At 26.5% G+C, this 23,888-nt stretch overlaps 1 non-coding gene across 1 annotated transcript; it reads left to right on the top strand.

Annotated features, from left to right (window-relative positions):
• Positions 1-13,842: 13,842 nt before the first annotated feature.
• Positions 13,843-13,915, top strand: Trnak-uuu (transfer RNA lysine (anticodon UUU)). Its single transcript has one exon. It is a non-coding gene; the product is annotated as a tRNA-Lys (tRNA).
• Positions 13,916-23,888: the final 9,973 nt, after the last annotated feature.

The following is a 23,888-nucleotide window of genomic DNA, read 5'->3' as shown; positions in this document are numbered from 1 at the left end:
TCTTAATAAACAAAGATCATCAACAGCTTATATTGTATTTATGTATATTCTTATGCATTTGATCCATTGTCCTATGCAAATTGAGATTAAAAGGTATCTTTTGGTGTATAAATATAAATTCATAATCAAAGAAGTTAGCAAAAACGCAACAATGACAAAAGTATTCATGGAAGACAAATTCAAGCTGGTGCTGGTTAATGTGCATGCACCTAATAAAAAGTCTCACATGTTTTTTGCTAAGCTTGGGGCACAAATATCGAATCGAAATTGGGAAAATAAGGTAGTCATTCTAGGCGACTTCAATGCACAGATTGGGATAAAGGAGGTAGAAACAGAGGACGCAGGAGTGATTGGATCCCAACTGGGGTTCGATGAAAGCAATGAAAACGGGCAAGATTTGAAAACATTTTTGCATTTGAACAATCTACAACTTATCTCGTCAATGATAGGACAAAATGTTAAAGTAACATGGAAATGTGGGGATAGGAAAAGTCAAATAGACCACGTAGTTAAACAAAAGGGGGAAGCAGTAGTCTGTAGATACATGAAAGGAATATGGACTGATATAAATACGGATCACCGACTAATGGTAACAGGGATTTCAATGGACAAAACTAAAGAAATAAGAGGAAAGGAGGGTAATTATAGAAGTCTAGACGCCAAAGCTTTGAAATACGAGGTGGTTCATAAAAAATACAAAGCTGAAATGATAAGGATAAGGAAGCTTGAGGGTGAGCCAACTAGCGGAAAGGACATAAATGAAAGATACGAATTAATTGCTAATAGGATGAAAAAGGCGGCAGAAAAGGCACTTAGGTCACAAAAACCCCCTCTATCGCCCAAAAGGAAGAAAGCTCTTTCTCGTTGGAAGGAATCTCTAAAACTATTAAAAAACAGGCCAGATGTTTTCCAGTACAAGATTATAGAGAAAAACAGAAAACAAGAACTGGAATTAGCAAATTAGGAACATGAAGAGAACGCTATTAAAACTTTCTACAATAGTCTTAATGATTTTGATGTGGGAGTTCGGATACAAAAGTCTTACAAATATCTTATTAATTACTTGAAGAAAAATAACAACAAAAATACCTATATACCGAAATCGAAGTGGGAAGATGTGGCTCAAGAAGAACTAACAGATGAGGTACAGCTCACAGGAAATCACGATACTTGCCCATTACTAGAACCACCCAGGGAGGAAGAAATGTATTCAATTGTACAAAAGTCGTGCAATGGGAAATTACCAGGTCCAGACGGCATACGAATGGAATACTTAAAGTATGCTGACAATGATACATGGGAAGAAATAGTAGGAATGTGGCAAAAAATGTGGATTGATAATAAATTCCCCGATGAATTGCACAAGTCAATTCAAGTTCCGTTACCAAAAATAAAGAATCCAAAGGTTGTTAATGACTTCCGAAGAATCAGTCTCTGCAACATTGCGTATAAGCCATACGCCAAATGGATGAGAGACAGACTAGCAACCTTTGCTGGTGAAGCTGGGTTGCATCAAGCAGGGTTCACAAAGGGAAGGTCTACAGATGACCACATTTTTATGGCAAGAAGAATCCTCGAGGAACATTGGAACGCTGGGATAAAAATGTATGCGGCAAGCCTTGATATCCAGAAAGCTTTTGACAACGTTAAACTTAGTAAGTTAAAGGATATTTTGTCAGATCTAGAAGTACCATCGCTGCTCATAGACAGAGTCTTACAGTGTATCAGAGTAGACAAAACAAGAATTAAATGGCAAGGGCAGCTGACGTCAGAGAAACTTAGGAATAAAGGAATAAAACAAGGGTGTCCTTTGTCTCCATACTTGTTCAATCTAATAATGCAAAATGTGCTGCATAAAATCATGCTTAAAATGCCCAGAATCAGATTATTGGATATAGGGAAAATGGGAATACCCGTAATACTAGCCTACGCAGATGACTTACTTGTTATTGTTGAAAACGAAAGAGATCTTGGTAAAATTATGAGAATTTTAGAAGAGTTACTGGGGGAAATTGGACTGCAAATAAACAATCAAAAAAGCCAAATACTTATTAGAATCCCTAATAACTATGGACTCACACCAGATAAAATAGAATTGAATGGAAAACTCTACAGTACATCAAATACAATAAAATACTTGGGAGTTTCATTAACTAGTACGTTAGATAGACCAGCTAAAAATGTGGTGGAATTTTGCAAGAAATTTCAACCGTCATGGGAAATTGGAAAATTAATATATGTTACAGTTTTAGCTAGCTCAATGTTATATGGAATAAAAGTAGCAACATTGACTAAAAGAAGCAGAGCACAGATTTAAAAATATGAGAAAATGATAATGAAACAAATTTGGGACACTTGCAGAGATACAAAAGGCAAAAAGTTAAATATAAGAAAAGAACTGAAAGGAAAAATTATAAACAGGAAAGCCACGGTAGGAAGAATCAAGTATTATGGACACATTAAAAGGAGAGACAGCATGCATCCACTCAAGATAGCACTTAGATACAAAATGCCTTTTAAAAAAAGTGGACGACCCAGTTTTACGTGGAGGAAAGCACTTGAGCAGGATTTTGGAAAGTACAGAAATGTTGAACTGGAAGAGTGAAGAATTGGTTAAGGATAGAGAGAAACTCAAAGCAAAAGCGGAAACTCTATATAACAAAACTGATAGTGAAATATCTGATGGGGAAAGTGAAACAGAAGTGCCAATTTCATAACATTGGAATGTCTAATATTTCTGTAAAAATTATGATTATTTTCCAGCTTCTCTAAAGGGAGAAATAAGGGTTGAACGCAACGAGCTGGTTATCCCATAGCACTGTTTTTCTCTCAATTTTTCTTTTTTTAGTATTATTTTTAATTATTCAGATTTCATACTATTCTCAAATTTTTCCCTTATACCAATAACATATGTAGTAATTTAGCGTTTATTAAGTTGCAGCGAAAGATGAAATGTATGCGTAAAGCCAACAGTACAAGTGAATTTTCAGCAGCTTTGAGATTACCCCGACAAATGAATTAACCAGGACGCGTCTTCAAACGGCAGAAGTTCCAAACTCCAGCTCGAAACTTTTAATTACAAACAAATAGTACAAGAGCAAATCGACACAAACCCTTCTAAAATATTATCCCACATTGTTTTAATTTTTAAATTGTATACAATAATTTTTTCTAGGAAGCCCAAGGATTGTTTTGTTTCTAGTCGTATCCTATAACCCCATGAAATGTTTCTTCAATTTCATTCAAATAATCATGATGTGATTCGATGGATTCAATAAATTTTAGAAGAATGTCGATGATATTTGTGTTTTGAGCGATTGATTGGAACAGTTAGTTCTTTAAAGCATTTGAAGAAGAGGTAGTTCTGAAGAGTTTCAAAAAATGATGATTGTTCTCTAGAGGTTGTTGAGTACAGAGAATCACACTGTTCAGTTTAGGAACCACTGAAAGTGTAGCATAAACCCGAATAACGAAAGGCGGAATAATTGGGAGAGCCAATGGTTCTGCTGATGCTGGAAAACTCACCCATTTACTACCGAGATATCAGCATGTCTTTTGCTCTGCCGTGCACAACAATAGGCGTCATCATCGATGGAGGTTCTAGATGATCAGTAATGACGATCCGTATGGCTGATAAGAGCAGAAGTTGCTCTGATAACATTCTCGGAAAACATCGCACACCAACCGAGCCACCTCTCGAGAGTTGCGATCGTCACCACCAGCAATCGATCACCAGTTGAAGTCGCACACACGAACCGTACAGGCTGAGCATGCAAGCCCGCATTTTTTATAACCGGTCCTTTATAATTAGTTTGTTTTAAGAAAAATTGTAAATTTAAGTTGAAAGCCCTAAGTTTAAGTAAAACTCTAACTACTAATTGTTGGCAATCGAACTTCGCGTGTGTATTAATCGCCAAAAGGGAAATCCAAATTCCTCTAAGTTGCTGTCTTGGACGAGAGACAGAACTCGTGCTCTATTGTTCCGTTGGTGGACTGAAGGTCGATCGAGCCAACTGCCAGAAGAAGGAAGATCCGTAGCTGAGCAGGTATTTGGCCCATCCGGGAACAAACACACACAATACATCTCACTGCAAATAACTATTATTACAATAATTAAAAGGGCTCCAACAGAAAATAAACTCTCATAAGTTATAGCCGCACTTATTGTAAATATTATTACGATAAAAATGAATTTATGTCCCATTGATATGAACAATTAACGATTTAACCCTTGCAGCGGCTGCATCACCCAGCATTTCAAATGGATTCGACAAATTGAACATTTCTAAATAATCACTTGAATTATTTTCAGACTATCTACATGTTATCTACATGATTACATCATATATTTGTTAAAAATTAAAAAAAATGAATATTATCACTTTTAACCATTTTTGAACATTTTTATTATTTTACCATTTTTTTTTTTATTATTATTTCTATTTCTATGTTACATTACACTAAAAAAATTAATTTTGTTGCAGGTTGGCCAACTTATAGCCTTTTACATAAAAACAACAAAAGGTCACAATCAATCTTAATGAAATATATGTTACCCTATATTATTATTATTATTATTATTATTATTATTATTATTATTATTATTATTATTATTATTATTATTATTATTATTATTATTATTATTATTATTATTATTATTATTATTATTATTATTATTATTATTATTATTATTATTATTATTATTATTATTATTATTATTATTATTATTATTATTATTATTATTATTATTATTATTATTATTATTATTATTATTATTATTATTATTATTATTATTATTATTATTATTATTATTATTATTATTATTATTATTATTATTATTATTATTATTATTATTATTATTATTATTATTATTATTATTATTATTATTATTATTATTATTATTATTATTATTATTATTATTATTATTATTATTATTATTATTATTATTATTATTATTATTATTATTATTATTATTATTATTATTATTATTATTATTATTATTATTATTATTATTATTATTATTATTATTATTATTATTATTATTATTATTATTATTATTATTATTATTATTATTATTATTATTATTATTATTATTATTATTATTATTATTATTATTATTATTATTATTATTATTATTATTATTATTATTATTATTATTATTATTATTATTATTATTATTATTATTATTATTATTATTATTATTATTATTATTATTATTATTATTATTATTATTATTATTATTATTATTATTATTATTATTATTATTATTATTATTATTATTATTATTATTATTATTATTATTATTATTATTATTATTATTATTATTATTATTATTATTATTATTATTATTATTATTATTATTATTATTATTATTATTATTATTATTATTATTATTATTATTATTATTATTATTATTATTATTATTATTATTATTATTATTATTATTATTATTATTATTATTATTATTATTATTATTATTATTATTATTATTATTATTATTATTATTATTATTATTATTATTATTATTATTATTATTATTATTATTATTATTATTATTATTATTATTATTATTATTATTATTATTATTATTATTATTATTATTATTATTATTATTATTATTATTATTATTATTATTATTATTATTATTATTATTATTATTATTATTATTATTATTATTATTATTATTATTATTATTATTATTATTATTATTATTATTATTATTATTATTATTATTATTATTATTATTATTATTATTATTATTATTATTATTATTATTATTATTATTATTATTATTATTATTATTATTATTATTATTATTATTATTATTATTATTATTATTATTATTATTATTATTATTATTATTATTATTATTATTATTATTATTATTATTATTATTATTATTATTATTATTATTATTATTATTATTATTATTATTATTATTATTATTATTATTATTATTATTATTATTATTATTATTATTATTATTATTATTATTATTATTATTATTATTATTATTATTATTATTATTATTATTATTATTATTATTATTATTATTATTATTATTATTATTATTATTATTATTATTATTATTATTATTATTATTATTATTATTATTATTATTATTATTATTATTATTATTATTATTATTATTATTATTATTATTATTATTATTATTATTATTATTATTATTATTATTATTATTATTATTATTATTATTATTATTATTATTATTATTATTATTATTATTATTATTATTATTATTATTATTATTATTATTATTATTATTATTATTATTATTATTATTATTATTATTATTATTATTATTATTATTATTATTATTATTATTATTATTATTATTATTATTATTATTATTATTATTATTATTATTATTATTATTATTATTATTATTATTATTATTATTATTATTATTATTATTATTATTATTATTATTATTATTATTATTATTATTATTATTATTATTATTATTATTATTATTATTATTATTATTATTATTATTATTATTATTATTATTATTATTATTATTATTATTATTATTATTATTATTATTATTATTATTATTATTATTATTATTATTATTATTATTATTATTATTATTATTATTATTATTATTATTATTATTATTATTATTATTATTATTATTATTATTATTATTATTATTATTATTATTATTATTATTATTATTATTATTATTATTATTATTATTATTATTATTATTATTATTATTATTATTATTATTATTATTATTATTATTATTATTATTATTATTATTATTATTATTATTATTATTATTATTATTATTATTATTATTATTATTATTATTATTATTATTATTATTATTATTATTATTATTATTATTATTATTATTATTATTATTATTATTATTATTATTATTATTATTATTATTATTATTATTATTATTATTATTATTATTATTATTATTATTATTATTATTATTATTATTATTATTATTATTATTATTATTATTATTATTATTATTATTATTATTATTATTATTATTATTATTATTATTATTATTATTATTATTATTATTATTATTATTATTATTATTATTATTATTATTATTATTATTATTATTATTATTATTATTATTATTATTATTATTATTATTATTATTATTATTATTATTATTATTATTATTATTATTATTATTATTATTATTATTATTATTATTATTATTATTATTATTATTATTATTATTATTATTATTATTATTATTATTATTATTATTATTATTATTATTATTATTATTATTATTATTATTATTATTATTATTATTATTATTATTATTATTATTATTATTATTATTATTATTATTATTATTATTATTATTATTATTATTATTATTATTATTATTATTATTATTATTATTATTATTATTATTATTATTATTATTATTATTATTATTATTATTATTATTATTATTATTATTATTATTATTATTATTATTATTATTATTATTATTATTATTATTATTATTATTATTATTATTATTATTATTATTATTATTATTATTATTATTATTATTATTATTATTATTATTATTATTATTATTATTATTATTATTATTATTATTATTATTATTATTATTATTATTATTATTATTATTATTATTATTATTATTATTATTATTATTATTATTATTATTATTATTATTATTATTATTATTATTATTATTATTATTATTATTATTATTATTATTATTATTATTATTATTATTATTATTATTATTATTATTATTATTATTATTATTATTATTATTATTATTATTATTATTATTATTATTATTATTATTATTATTATTATTATTATTATTATTATTATTATTATTATTATTATTATTATTATTATTATTATTATTATTATTATTATTATTATTATTATTATTATTATTATTATTATTATTATTATTATTATTATTATTATTATTATTATTATTATTATTATTATTATTATTATTATTATTATTATTATTATTATTATTATTATTATTATTATTATTATTATTATTATTATTATTATTATTATTATTATTATTATTATTATTATTATTATTATTATTATTATTATTATTATTATTATTATTATTATTATTATTATTATTATTATTATTATTATTATTATTATTATTATTATTATTATTATTATTATTATTATTATTATTATTATTATTATTATTATTATTATTATTATTATTATTATTATTATTATTATTATTATTATTATTATTATTATTATTATTATTATTATTATTATTATTATTATTATTATTATTATTATTATTATTATTATTATTATTATTATTATTATTATTATTATTATTATTATTATTATTATTATTATTATTATTATTATTATTATTATTATTATTATTATTATTATTATTATTATTATTATTATTATTATTATTATTATTATTATTATTATTATTATTATTATTATTATTATTATTATTATTATTATTATTATTATTATTATTATTATTATTATTATTATTATTATTATTATTATTATTATTATTATTATTATTATTATTATTATTATTATTATTATTATTATTATTATTATTATTATTATTATTATTATTATTATTATTATTATTATTATTATTATTATTATTATTATTATTATTATTATTATTATTATTATTATTATTATTATTATTATTATTATTATTATTATTATTATTATTATTATTATTATTATTATTATTATTATTATTATTATTATTATTATTATTATTATTATTATTATTATTATTATTATTATTATTATTATTATTATTATTATTATTATTATTATTATTATTATTATTATTATTATTATTATTATTATTATTATTATTATTATTATTATTATTATTATTATTATTATTATTATTATTATTATTATTATTATTATTATTATTATTATTATTATTATTATTATTATTATTATTATTATTATTATTATTATTATTATTATTATTATTATTATTATTATTATTATTATTATTATTATTATTATTATTATTATTATTATTATTATTATTATTATTATTATTATTATTATTATTATTATTATTATTATTATTATTATTATTATTATTATTATTATTATTATTATTATTATTATTATTATTATTATTATTATTATTATTATTATTATTATTATTATTATTATTATTATTATTATTATTATTATTATTATTATTATTATTATTATTATTATTATTATTATTATTATTATTATTATTATTATTATTATTATTATTATTATTATTATTATTATTATTATTATTATTATTATTATTATTATTATTATTATTATTATTATTATTATTATTATTATTATTATTATTATTATTATTATTATTATTATTATTATTATTATTATTATTATTATTATTATTATTATTATTATTATTATTATTATTATTATTATTATTATTATTATTATTATTATTATTATTATTATTATTATTATTATTATTATTATTATTATTATTATTATTATTATTATTATTATTATTATTATTATTATTATTATTATTATTATTATTATTATTATTATTATTATTATTATTATTATTATTATTATTATTATTATTATTATTATTATTATTATTATTATTATTATTATTATTATTATTATTATTATTATTATTATTATTATTATTATTATTATTATTATTATTATTATTATTATTATTATTATTATTATTATTATTATTATTATTATTATTATTATTATTATTATTATTATTATTATTATTATTATTATTATTATTATTATTATTATTATTATTATTATTATTATTATTATTATTATTATTATTATTATTATTATTATTATTATTATTATTATTATTATTATTATTATTATTATTATTATTATTATTATTATTATTATTATTATTATTATTATTATTATTATTATTATTATTATTATTATTATTATTATTATTATTATTATTATTATTATTATTATTATTATTATTATTATTATTATTATTATTATTATTATTATTATTATTATTATTATTATTATTATTATTATTATTATTATTATTATTATTATTATTATTATTATTATTATTATTATTATTATTATTATTATTATTATTATTATTATTATTATTATTATTATTATTATTATTATTATTATTATTATTATTATTATTATTATTATTATTATTATTATTATTATTATTATTATTATTATTATTATTATTATTATTATTATTATTATTATTATTATTATTATTATTATTATTATTATTATTATTATTATTATTATTATTATTATTATTATTATTATTATTATTATTATTATTATTATTATTATTATTATTATTTTATTTCATATAATTTCATATATTTCATATATCATATAATTTCATTATTGAACAAATATATGTTTGGGCAGGGGCATCTGGGTATCCTCGTTTTGCAAAAAGAGCGGGTTACCGTGTATGCTAGTACCGTTTCAAATATTGGAAATTCCTCAATTCATGTCAAGGGAATTTGACGTGGATGAAGAAAATAAAGTATTTGATTACTTTTTGTAAAATAAGGACGCACTCTTATTTCGGAAGCCTTGGCGGCGGGATTATAGCTTGCATGCTATCCTGGCTAGACAACAAGATGACTATAGCTATTCGAGACTTGTACCCCTTATAACCTTGGATACCGTAAGTGCCTCTGCTTATGATTCCGCTCCCTTGAAAGTCTCATTGAGTAGCTATGATCGTCTTGCGTGGTAACCAAGATAGACTCGTGGGTTATTTTTTTTTGCCACAACCGCGGCGCTGCCGTTAACCCAAGGTGGATTCATACATACATACATGCATAAATATAAATTCATAATCAAAGGAATATAAGCAACTGAGTAGGCCTAGCAAGAAATCAGTCAAACTGAAATGGACATGGTTAGCCAAATTAGCGGAAAAAAATTCCTCAGCTTTGTGTTTTACAATACCTTTGAAACTCAACTAGCATTCAGTTATAAGTTTTTAGGAAAATATTGTTATCTGTTTTCTGAAAATTTTTTTTATTGTAATTTTCCGCGAAATGACAGCAAAAATGCTATACTTTGTTGATTTTTTGGAAATTTCATTAACTAATAACAACGGTTAGCCACCAGAATAGAACATGAATATAGAGTTACTAGAGCCAAGTGCCAGTCAATGGAAGTTGAGTGGATATGCGATTTGATTAAGTGAAGAAATTTGAGGTAAGATATCGAAGTGCAACGTCCGGCCGAATCTGCATGGTGTATCCGGAGAATGTTTACTGGCTGATGAAGTTCTTGGTATCTCGATTTACAGATGAGTATAAACCAAATGCAACAGAAATAGTGAGATTGTATCATTATCTTTTCTCGAAATAACTTATCTAATGATTTGTTAACTATGCAACGTTGATAAAGTCGCGAATGCCATAAAGATGGTAAAACGACTATACTCGAAACAAAAAAAAATGTTAACAATGAAATATAAAAAAGCTTAACTATATTAGAGGGGATTCCTGGGTGGTTGGATAGGTCATCAAGTGAACGAAAGACTGATATACAATGGATTGTGGGTTCAAGCCGGCCGGTGTATCTCGGCAAATATGGAATCATGATAAGGATACTATGGTTCCTTTTCATAATTCTAAATTTGTTTCGAACAGTTGGAAGAGAGTTTGGTGAGTCAAACCTATCGCAAAGCAGTGGTAACGGACCCCTTGATTGCAATGCAAATATTGTTAATGAGTTAAGCATGAACAATATCTGAACGTGTGATCGAAAATTCCCGTACCGATTCGGGTCGAAAGACCAATCAGCCACTGGTGGGTTGTCATACATACATACATACATTTCATCACCAAATAACAACAAATCAGCTTTATAAGAACGTAAATACAGTATTACCTTTTTGAATAAAGATTAAAAAGAAAAAAATAAATTAAAATTATCGAAAATCTACATACACTCAATTTTGGCATTCTTGACAAAATGCCTTTCTTTGTTACCTGATACGTGCATTAACATTTAAATAAGGCCAATAATGTTTCAACTGTATGATTTATCAAGCTGATCAATGAATATTTCCATGGGAAATTCACGCGACCTCGAGAAGGCAATATTTTGGAAAAAAAAAATTGGTAAAATTTGATGAACACGCATTTTTGAGAGCCACTGTATAACAAAAACCAAAACAATCAAATATGCAAAACAACTTGGCAAGCCATCGTCGTGAAAAAATAGTTCAATAAAAATCACCACAGAAAATTCTTCTTATCAAATGTGGAATACTTTCAATATTATCGGAAAAAACTGAGGCTGAATACTCGTGGTGGCTGAACCTAATTGCAGAAATGCTAACTATTGTCAAGAAAAATGATTGGCATCAAGTGAAGATGCGAATCTGATTCCAGTGAAAAAATTATGAAGCATAGTGAAAAACTGGAAGATACTTTAAAGTATGAGGTTAAACTTAAATGTCATCAGCGATTCTAGTAACTGACGTTGAACGTGACAATAGCTTATCTTCATGTGTTGGACAATATAATTTTACATGTATTTGGTGTTTTCTTCGAACGCAATTTCAGCAATGAATTAGGTGTCTAAAAATATCGAAATCTCTTTAAGGCACGTTTATAATTTTGCCTCCTATCGTTCTGCTCCACGATAGGCTGATGATCGATGAAGGGCTCGCAAGTCCGCACCATCCAGATTAGTTTCCTTCCCTTCCTTCCTCAAAGATCCTCTCGCATCGTATCGCGTCATGGAGCTGAGTATCCAGCGCAATGATCGCTTGGGTCGGTTGCATTTAATGTCATAGCAGCGACGACGACGGTGCGACGAGATGCCCGGGTAAGTTTTCACGCCATCAAAGCGCGCGCGATTGAATTAAACGGAGTTATTAAACGACACAATTAAGATCGTATCGGGGCCGAGGGATTCGAGCAGAAGACGATTAGCTATGAAGGTACCAGTAAGCTTTTTCCCATATAGAACTTCACAAGGGGAAGTCGCGCTGTCTGATGGCTGAGTAAATTTTTCTGACCTACCGCTTGAACTTGTAAGGAACTGTGAAAAAAAAACGCTCCCCCGGTGATGCTGACAGAATTAGACAGTTTGTGGTTCGGAGCAAATACTGCAAACGCTCTCCGGTTAGCAGAGATTTGACCGTGATGCTGATGGTGTGAAGCTCGTTAAGGGTTAAACTGCCGATTATCCGACTGATTCTTGAGGCTTTTGCTAACCTTCTGAGGTTAGGAAAAATCGTGTTCATCGATCGGGTGCTGATTATTGTAATTATTTTAAGGCCCCAGAAATTGTTCTGGCTCGAGTTTGTATGTCATGTTTCTAGCGGACAAGTCCTTGAAATTTCGCACTCTTTATGACCAAGCGCGAGTTATTGTTCTGTGTGTTCTATTTGGTTGATCGGAATTGTGGTGCAATTTTATGATGTACTTACCCATGTACGTGCTAAGCCGGCAGGTCACGAGCGATAAAAAAAAGCTAACTTAATTCTGGTTCTTGCTTTCCTCGCAGGCAATTGATTAAAATAACTTTGGAGTGTTTCCTCTCTTGTTAGTAAAAACCTAACACAAAGTTGTGTTTGGCAATCTGTAAATTGTGTAACATTAGCGCTTGTAGTTGAATGATTTCACTAATAGTAAAATCCCGAAAAAAATTACTAAGCTCTTTGCACCGTGTGGTTTGATAATTTTTATGATCCAATAACGTGTTTTAATGTACTTGAAACTTTGAGAAACTAAATTAAAAACTGTTTTTGTGCAATCATAAATGGTATGATCAAGTAAATAATCGGCCCGGGTAGCTCAGTCGGTAGAGCGTTGGACTTTTAATCCAACGGTCTAGGGTTCAAGTCCCTATTCGGGCGGAACTTGTTTTTTTTTATTAGTCAAAATTCGTGTCTTAAAAGAATATTACGTATTCCTTTACAAACGGAACTATTTATGTACACGGTTAAGACCAAATTTCTCATGTTTACGTTTTGAAATAGAGAATTTGAAAACAAAATAAAATGATACTTTTTATGAAAATTATTTAAAAAAAAAAACCTATAGAAGAATGGACACTACTGGGGACTAAAGTATATTGGACCACTGCAGTTTTCTGAAGGAAGTGGCGGTACAAATTAGATTTTTTTTTTATCCATGATTGACGAATATCACTTTTTTTTTAATCTATGGAATTAAGCTTAATTCATTTAGTAATTGGACTGTTACGATTGCAAGAATCTAAAAAAAAAGGTAAGTTGGACCTTTTTAGTCTGAGCTATCTTAGGACGATCACAAATAAAAAATAAAGAATCTTAAAACCATTCACGAAAAAATAATTTATCGTTATTGGTAAGAAATGTTTCCTCTTTATTTTTGGCGTGTTCCATCGGACGGCGCACACTTTTTCAATTATGATACTTATTAGACTTTTTTCTCTTAGACTTCGTCTAAATTATCTGCGTTGTATGTGACTGCATCCATCTTTTTCATTTTCCGCTACATTTGTGCCCAATCTTCACTTTTGAGAGAAACTCAGGACAATTTGGTGGATTTTGCTGTTTCAAATTGAACATTCCTGGATTATGTTTGTGCCACTCAAACACGTTTTTTCTGGAATGTCAGAAAAAAACAGAATGATCAAGAGATTCAATTAAAAGTAAAATCGACGCTGTGCACAATTTATTTTATTTAATTTTTTGCAAACTGTGGACAATTTTTTTCTTCTTTTCTGACCTTGCAAATATCTCAAAATCACGATTATTTTAAATTTTGAAAAATGGTCAAAGAGTACTTTAAACAGGCAGCAAATTGCTGCATAAATTTCGGATTTCCACTGACTTGGAACTTAGCTATCAGCAAATTTTAGAGTGTCCCAATTTTAAATAAACTTGGCTTAATTATTCAGTAAAAGTATCTTAGGTTGTAGTCTGTTCAAAAATATCATTGATTTAAATTGGAAGAAGACCTCGCATAATGAAAAGAAGGTTGATTTTGAAGATGAATGTATGTATAGTGTATAATTTACGGCAAATCAGTTCAATTTGTTTTTACAAACGATGTTTATTTTATTCTAATGCTTCGGTGTCTATTAATACCATCATCAGGGATCCTACAAGGTTTTTGGTATCCTTTTTTCTTAGTCTACTAACAAAGATGTCATTTATCACTCGTTTTTTTTTAAATGTACTGTCCGGATTAGTTGGTGAAGAATCACTGTATCGGTAGTTGATAATGTTACAAAAGATCATTTAATACTGTACGATTCTTTTTATTTGAGATTCAAAATTTAATTTTTTCCCCAAAATATATATGAAAATTACTGATTCTTCTTGCATTGTTTTAGTTCATTCAGACTTTCGATTTTTTTGACATCTGTTCGATTTTTTTTTCTTGTAGTTGTGTTGGTTCAATATGTTAAGACCAATGCACAGTGGTCCAGAACAAACATTTATCGTGACAAAATTAATTACGCAAAATATTTACGTTTTAGACATATGATGTCTTCTGCAAAGTTGTTCACAATTATGAGGGCCATATTTTGGAAGAATAACCTATTAGGGCGTGTCATCCTCCTGGGAATTCGTAATGCTAATTTTTTTCAGGAGCTGGATAGAGCAAAAATATGTTCTACAATGTTGTAGATTTAAACATTTTAACAAACTTTGCTGAACACGTAAAAGTCGTACGATGAGACATTGTCGTTTTATAATTTTTTTAAGATTTACATATTAGAACGTGTCGAAAAAAAACAGTTTTTTGACTATGACTTTTTCTAGTGAAGTTGTACAGCATTAGTGTATTCTAAACAATTGATCAGCATAACAATGCGCACGTTTTTTTTTCGAAGATTATAGGGGGTTACTGTTTCGTTTGCCAAAGTTAGAAGCACAAATGTGTTCAAATTTGACCATTTTTGAGCTGCAATATCTCTGATTTGTGCCAACCTAAAAATCTTAAATTTATTGCAAAATGTAGCTTAAGATATGAATATTCAATGCTAAAAAAATTGAAGATAGGTTTTTCTTTAAATTTATAATTTTGAAAATCGTAATTTCTCATGATTTTTTTATGAAATTTTATCCAATTTTAATCCTTTTTTTTACCAGAAACACAACCAGTACCAATACACAAGCCAACCATTATTCGTGATATTGTTTATAATTGCTCAGCTTCTTATTATACAATTATCTTAAACATTTAATTATTTATAAAAATATTTGGAACAAAATTAACGAAATTCAATTGCTCTAAGAAAATTCAACTGTAGGTAATAGAGGATATGCGGCATGATGGTCACAGCGATTTTATCTCTGTTTCAATTTTCCCCACTTCGCTTTGTGTGAGCGCACTAGTTTCTTTTTAAGCTATTATATTGGTCGACACAATGTTGTTGATAATGGATAATCATTGTTCCAAATTGTACAAATTCCGTTCATTACACGTAGGGGCACCAAAGAACAAGCAAATATATGGGAATCATTATACTCTACAACGTCTCCATCTGCGTTGCTATCCAAAGTTACTTTCTTGTACCTCGAGTGGTTCGAGCTTCCATCGCAACTCCACTTAAAGATGACCGTTGATTCGGATATGTTGTCTAAATCCGGTGACCTTTCTAGACATATCATGAGTCTCTTTATAGTAAAATCGACTTAATTTTGCAAAGGAATCGAGACTGATGATGGGCTTATTTCAATGCCTGTTGGGAAAAGTCAGGGTTTATCAAGTATTTTAACCAGGAAACAAGGAACAAATCGATAAGAGTTTCAGAGAACATCATGTACGCAAATTCAGTAGGGTTGCAAACATCGAAGATGTCTGTACCAACACATAAAAAGGATGTATCTCCATATATGGCGAATGGAGAAAAACGCATTTGAAAAAATACAGCCTATTATAAATCGCTAATTAAAAATAACTTGAAATTTTTTGCATTTTATGAAAGACAAACGATTTTTAGACGCCTCCTCTATATGTTAGAATAGAGGAACATCAATTTTCATGAACAAAAAAAAAAACGCGCTATTCGTATATAGAACCTAGCTCACGTAATATTTTGTCTAATCTGTTTATACACCCTATGCTATTTTCTTATTTTTAGCTTTAGTTATACGCTCACATTCGAAAAATTGTTCCGGAGTAAAGGGTGTATATCAATGTGATGGCGGTTCTGGTTTTAAAATGTTCATAGATCCTTTACTCAAATTGAGTTTTCAATACAGTGAAAACCCGATTTTGTCACACACCGATTTTGTCTGCCCCCGATTTCGTCTACCCCCGATTTTGTCTCATTTTTTTACCCGATTTTGTCATCATTATTTATTCAACGCAAAAATACTAAATATCGCCTTTTTTCATATCCGTTGAACATCTTGAGGTTGAAATCATTCTGAAGGGACAAAACTGATGGATGATTACATCGATATTGAAAGTGAAGATGATTGATCAGGGACGTTTCAAGATTTTTATACAAAAAGTCAAGTTTTAAACAGGTTTTTTGTTAATCAAAGTTGTTGAATACAATTATAACTAAATATAATGGTATAAAAGAACATATTCAAGTAATCTTAAAGCTGTGTTTTATTTGTTTGAGCTTTCTTCAAAGCAATCTCTCTGATACGTTGAAAGAAGATGACATCATCTATGGAGAGATCTGGAGCATCAGCCCAATACACTATGTTGTCCAACATACGTACAGCTTCAACATCAATGATGTTTCTTGAAATTTCACATGAATCATTTGGGGTATATGCCGCTGATTCTGAGTCTGGTGCTACATCCGAAATTTTTAATGGCTCCAATAATGATTCGAGGGGCTCGTTTAATGCTGACTGATCATCCAGCGTCATGTTAAGAATTTCTTCATCCGTAAAAACTTTACTTGCATATCTCCCCTCAGGGTCCTGAGGCAAAATAGTTTCATCGCGGTTATTTACATCAATCAAATGGATCAAGGGAACACCATCTTCGTGAACGAGTATGTTATTTAAAATAATTCCAATTTTCTTCCATGACTACTGCATTACTGTACGCTTTGTTTCACTCCAAGAATCGTGCATCCAGAAACATAAATCCCTCAACGTTATGCTCTTCAAGCTTTGACCGATATCGATTTCGCGAGCCATGACATGTAGCAAAATTTTTTGACGATATTTTAGTTTACAGTTCTAAATTACATTCTGGTCCATGGGTTGATTCACTGCTGTGACATTTGGAGGCATAAAAAACAGTTATCAAACCATCATCCAGTAACAATACAGCTTTAGGAGGAATAGACATTTCGGCTGAAAATTTACGTACTGCTTGTACGAAGTCCTAGAGGAACCAGTGGAAAATCAGTCGAGTCATTCAGGCATTTTGAGAGGCGAAATATGTGACAAGCACATTAATTTTTTTTATGTTGATTTGGACGGAAGCTTTGAATCTTATCTTCAGTAAATTATAATCAAAAGAAATAATTAGATCATTAGCATTTGAACCATTAAAGATTATATAATTTTTCTGATAACACCGGTCGATAAAGGGGTTTAAAGATGCGTAAAACCAATATTGTATAATGTTTTGATGTAAAAAAGACCTATAACTAGTAATATGTCAAAAAAGGGAATAGCTACTACAAAACCTCTACACTGTTTTATTGGGATAATAAACGTTTTTTGTAGTAATTTTTAAAACTATGACAGATTAAAATCATTTTTTCAAAATCTCCCGATTTTATCACTCTCCCCGATTTATCACTCTAAAATTCATCATGGGGGTGATAAAATCGGGTTTTCACTGTATAACGAAATATTATTTTCTCAAAAGGGTTTTACCGTTAAGTAGTGCAAATGTTGGCCTATCAAGAGGTACTGAGAATGGTTAAATATTGTTTACTTTTGGAGATAGATCTTTTTCACGTGTTGGTACAGATGTCTTCAAAAGGTTGCTGATTACTTTCTGATCAGCTTATTTCATTGATCAATCGCGTTCCAAGAGTCAAAGAAATTTCTCCACTGCCTGAAGTTGCGGAAAATTGGTTGAAGAAAGTTGAATTTTCTTAGAGCAGTTGAATTTCGTTAATTTTGTTCCAAATATTTTTATAAATAATTAAATGTTTAAGATAATTGTAAAATAAGAAGCTGAACAACTTTAAACAATATCACGAGTAATGGTTGGCTTGTGTATTGGTACTAGTTGTGAGAAATTACGATTTTCAAAATTATAAATCTCGAATTTAAAGAAAAACCTATCTTCAATTTTTTCAGCATTGAATATTTATATCTTACGCTACATTTTGCAATAAATTTAAGATTTTTAGGTTTGCACAAATCAAAGATATTGCAGCTCAAAAATGGTCAAATTTGAACACATTTGTGCTTCTAACTTTGGCAAATGAAACAGTAGCCCCCTATAATCTTCGAGAAAAACGTGCGTATTGTTATGCTGATCAATTGTTTAGAATACACTAATACTGTACAACTTCACTAGAAAAAGTTATGGCCAAAAAACTGTTCTAATATGTAAATCTTAAAAAAATTATAAAACGACAATGTCTCATCGTACGACTTTTACGTGTTCAGCAAAGTTTGTTAAAATGTTTAAATCTACAACATTGTAGAACATATTTTTGCTCTATCTAGCTTCTGAAAGAAATTAGCATTACGAATTCCCAGGAGGATGACACGCCCTAATAAGTTATTCTTCCAAAATACGGTCCTCATAATTGTGAACAACTTTGCAGAAGACACCATATGTCTAAAACGTATATATTTTGCGTAATTAATTTTGTCACGATATGTTTGTTCTGGACCACTGTGCAATGTATTCGCTCGAATACGGTTCTTCGCTTGGCTACTGGTAGACAACATTTGATTTCTCACCAATTCTTTTCAGATTCTGCCTGTACGCAGACAATCTATATGTCTAGATCGCCAGCAGGAGGAACATGACAGAGGTAGACATGTACAGCAGAGTAAAGGATGCAGAGGGGTCTTTCCTACATAAATACTGTTCAATATGCAAAAACACACTTCTTATCACATATTAAAAGTTAAAACCAAAACGGGATCAGCAAGTCTAAAAAAATACAACAGAGTTAAGTTCAAATTCCATGGACATGCAAACAGTTCAACAGTTGAATTGATAACCTAAAATCGGATTTTATACAGACCAACATTTGAATGTCACAAATTAAAATCGTGCTATCAAATTACAAATGAAATTCAAAAACAATATTGAGAATCAAAGTAAAAATGAGAGAAAAGTAGGAGTTGCAAAATGTATATCTATTTCAAATCTAAATGATTATTTCACTTTCATATTTTTAAAACACAAGAAAAAATCATGTTCATGTAATGTGTTGAAAATTTTCAAATGAAATGCGAAAGCAAACTTTAAATTAAAAATTGTTTTTTTTTATGTATGAAGTTTGCACTTAATCAGTTGGAAAAGTTGCGATCGGTTGAAAAATTCAATAGCGGACTCAGTTTTGTCGATTGATCCTATTTTGATCCATATTTTAAGTCAATTACAGTTACGTTTCCTTTTCAAAGTTAAAAAGGGTGTACAGTTTATTCCCAGTGGACAGTAAAATGGACAACTAAAGCAAACTTTTAAGGACTAAATTAGGCTCAATTTTTCTGTGCTTATTTCATCCAAATTGTTTTTTTTTTTTTGGAGTTTGAATAGAAATTTAAACTCTGCATTGCTAACGTGTTTCGATTTAAAAAATAAATAAAATATTAGATGGTTTGAAACATTTTCTTTTTGGATTTTTTTTTTCGAATTGTCACCGAATTCTGCTTTGATTATTCCGGATTTTATGTTGAAAAATTCGAGATCAAATACCCAGATATTGCCAGGTATTGTAAAAATTTGCTCAAATTTGTCTGACAAAAAATGCGGGATAAATTCTACACTGCTTACTTTAGGGTGCCTCTTCGACTTTTATTAGAGTGAAACTATTGGAGATTTTATTTCAAGAGGGTCCCCTTACATGTTTTATGAAATATTTTGATTTCGATTTTCATTTTCTTTCCTAGTATTCTAGAAATAAAAGCAGTATGATTAAAATGATGTTTGATAATGGAATCAATTCTTTGAGACCTCTAAAATATTGTACAGTTTAACCCATGACTCTTTCAAGGTGTAGCCTGAGATGCAAATGGTCAGTGCCAGACAGCCAATATCAGTCGACTTTGATACTGTCAAGTGCAAAACAAAAATGTCATTCATTAATGACGTTACTGTCTGACTGACAATGTGTGTATGTAAAGGAGGAGTAACGATATTCGAAATTCTCAATCCAGCCATTTTGGTTTTGCTACTGTAGAGTTCGTGGAGCTTGTTAACCAACAAAAGCCTTAGTTAAAAAACAAATTTAGCAATGTTTATAAAAAAACTCACTGAACCTCACCGAGCTCTCCTCGCCTTCTTACTGTAAAAATCAGAGAACCTTGTATTCTAATAACCTTTATTGGATTTTTGGTTTTATCACCGCGATTGTTTATACTTCGAAGTTATCGACGTTTTTCGGTGAGTTTTAAAAATAATCAAAACAATTTACCAGTTGTCCATACGTTTCGAGCTACTCTGGCATTCGCTCCTCTTCAGTGGACACTAAAATTATATTTTACGTTTAAAATTACACATTAATTCTAAATTTTAATTTAAACTTACAATTGACTGGCCATCGTCTAAACTATTTTGGTTTTGGACAGTATTACTGTCTGGACCAGAGGGAGCCAAACCTAAGCCCTCGAGTCCCTGGTCGTTCCTCTGGAGACTCAGTGGAGGGTGGGCACACAAGGCCTTCTTTTGTGGCTAGCTCAATCTTGAGCAGGAACGGAGCTCCTCAAGGTCGGCTTTTACAAGTTGCTGCTGATCAAGGACCCGTCGGATATGGCTAAACACACTACCGCTGTGAAATTTAGATTTAATGGTTTTTATTTGGATACCTGTGTGTTGTGTGTGGTGTATGTTCGTTGGGCCGGCCTTTGCTGCTACTGCTGCAGCTCCCCGGAACGCTCGGGGATGTGGGTTTGTTGTGGCTAGGCAGTCGACGAGAATTGGCGATCACGATGCCAATCCCTCATCAACTCCTCAGGCCGGAACGGAGAAAGGGCTCCGTTCAGCCTACCAACCAGTGAACTCCTATTGGGAGGTCTCCTTCTACCCGGGCGGATCTTGGCTAACCAATCTGGTCCGAAGAGCAGACGCGTGGTACCAGATTGGAACTTGGTCGAAGCGAACTAGTCCTCGATGGCATGAGACTTATGCCATGAACTTTTGGGTCCTGGTGGATAATGCAAAACACATGTTTCCTTAGAGGACTACCGTTTTCCAAAAAGGTTGTTCAGTATTGCGCTTTTACCTGATTCGTCTATCGTTTTCGCCACTTGTATATTTTTCCGTTGATTTTTATAATGACCGATACACTTTTTAACGACTAAGTATATCACTTTTCGATGACTTTTTTGTAACGTTCGATCGAGGTGTGGTGATCTCCGATCTTAACGTGTCAGCGAATGAAGCGGAAAGAACCCTATTTTTTTAGTATTTCTGGTAGCTTACTTCCCAAAGTTTTGCATTATACCAGATTTTTAGCGACTGGACTAATTAGCTTTTTTAATTTGTGCGTTCTCAGTTATCTCGTTCTAGTACAGCATTTTGTGTTTTTGTTTCAGTGTACCTGTGTTAACATGTTGTGTTCTTGTGAGTCCTGTATTATATTTTAACTAATCCTACCTTGCTCTGATGAAATAATATATTGAATAATTAACATACATTGAACAATAAACAATTAATTAAAGCAAATAAACAAATAACGACTTACTTTATGAAAGCTTTACCGAGTTAAATATCGCAACGGTAACAACAGTTTGTTTTGTTTTGCGTTTACATTTGTTTGTCAGTGTCTGTGTTAACTTGGATATTATTGGGTCATAAGCGGTCTTAAAATTTATGGAATCTCTCTGCCTATTAACGACATTATCGTCTCCTCTCAACTGTATATAGAACGTTTCAGCAGTTATCCTAGCGTTGTATCCAGTAACTCTCTCTAATATTTTTGTATTTTCAAAATCGAAAATGTGGCCTGTTTCCAGACAGTGCTGAGCTAGACCTGTGCTTATTTGTTTTGTGGATACAGTTGTTTTATGTTGTTTTAATCGTTTTTCTAAAAATTGGCTTGTTTCCCCTATATACGATTTCTTACATCCTCCACACTTTATGTCATAAACAACATTTACATTTTTGTTCTTCGGTATTTTGTCCTTGGTTTTTGTGAAAATCATGTTTTTAACTTTATGTATAGGTTGAAAGGCGACATAGATTTCATATTGTTTCAAATAACTGGATAATTTTTCCTCCAAACCGGCGCAGTACGGGATGGTTACAAAATTAGTCTTACTTCTACTAGAAACGCTTAAACTGTTGTATATTTTGTATGTTCGTTCTTTGATTACATTTGTTACAAGATGCGAAGGGTAGTTATTGATTTTTAATATGTTTTTAACTGTCTTTAGTGTTTTCTCCCTATATCTTGTGTGGGTGAGTCTAATTGCTCTATCCACCAGTGCGACTACAGTATTTTTCTTTTGAGAAAAAGGACTAACGGAGTTGAAATCCAAATATCTACCTTTCTCATCTTTGGGGAACCATTCCGTTGATATGCTATTCATTTCTCGGCGTAGAATCGTGTCTAGGAATTTGATTTCACCATTCACCTCATGCTCAATGGTAAACTGCAGCCTTTGATGAAACCCATTGAACGTACGGACGATCTCGTTTTGTTCGTCACCCTTTGCAGCAACCAAGCAGTCATCCACATACCGCTTGAAGAACACCGGCGAGATACCTTTCGTTTGA

Source organism: Uranotaenia lowii, chromosome 2, assembly GCF_029784155.1.
Source record: "Uranotaenia lowii strain MFRU-FL chromosome 2, ASM2978415v1, whole genome shotgun sequence".
NCBI lineage: Eukaryota > Metazoa > Arthropoda > Insecta > Diptera > Culicidae > Uranotaenia > Uranotaenia lowii.
Note: the sequence above shows the minus strand (reverse complement) of the source record. Positions and strands in the feature narration are given on the sequence as shown.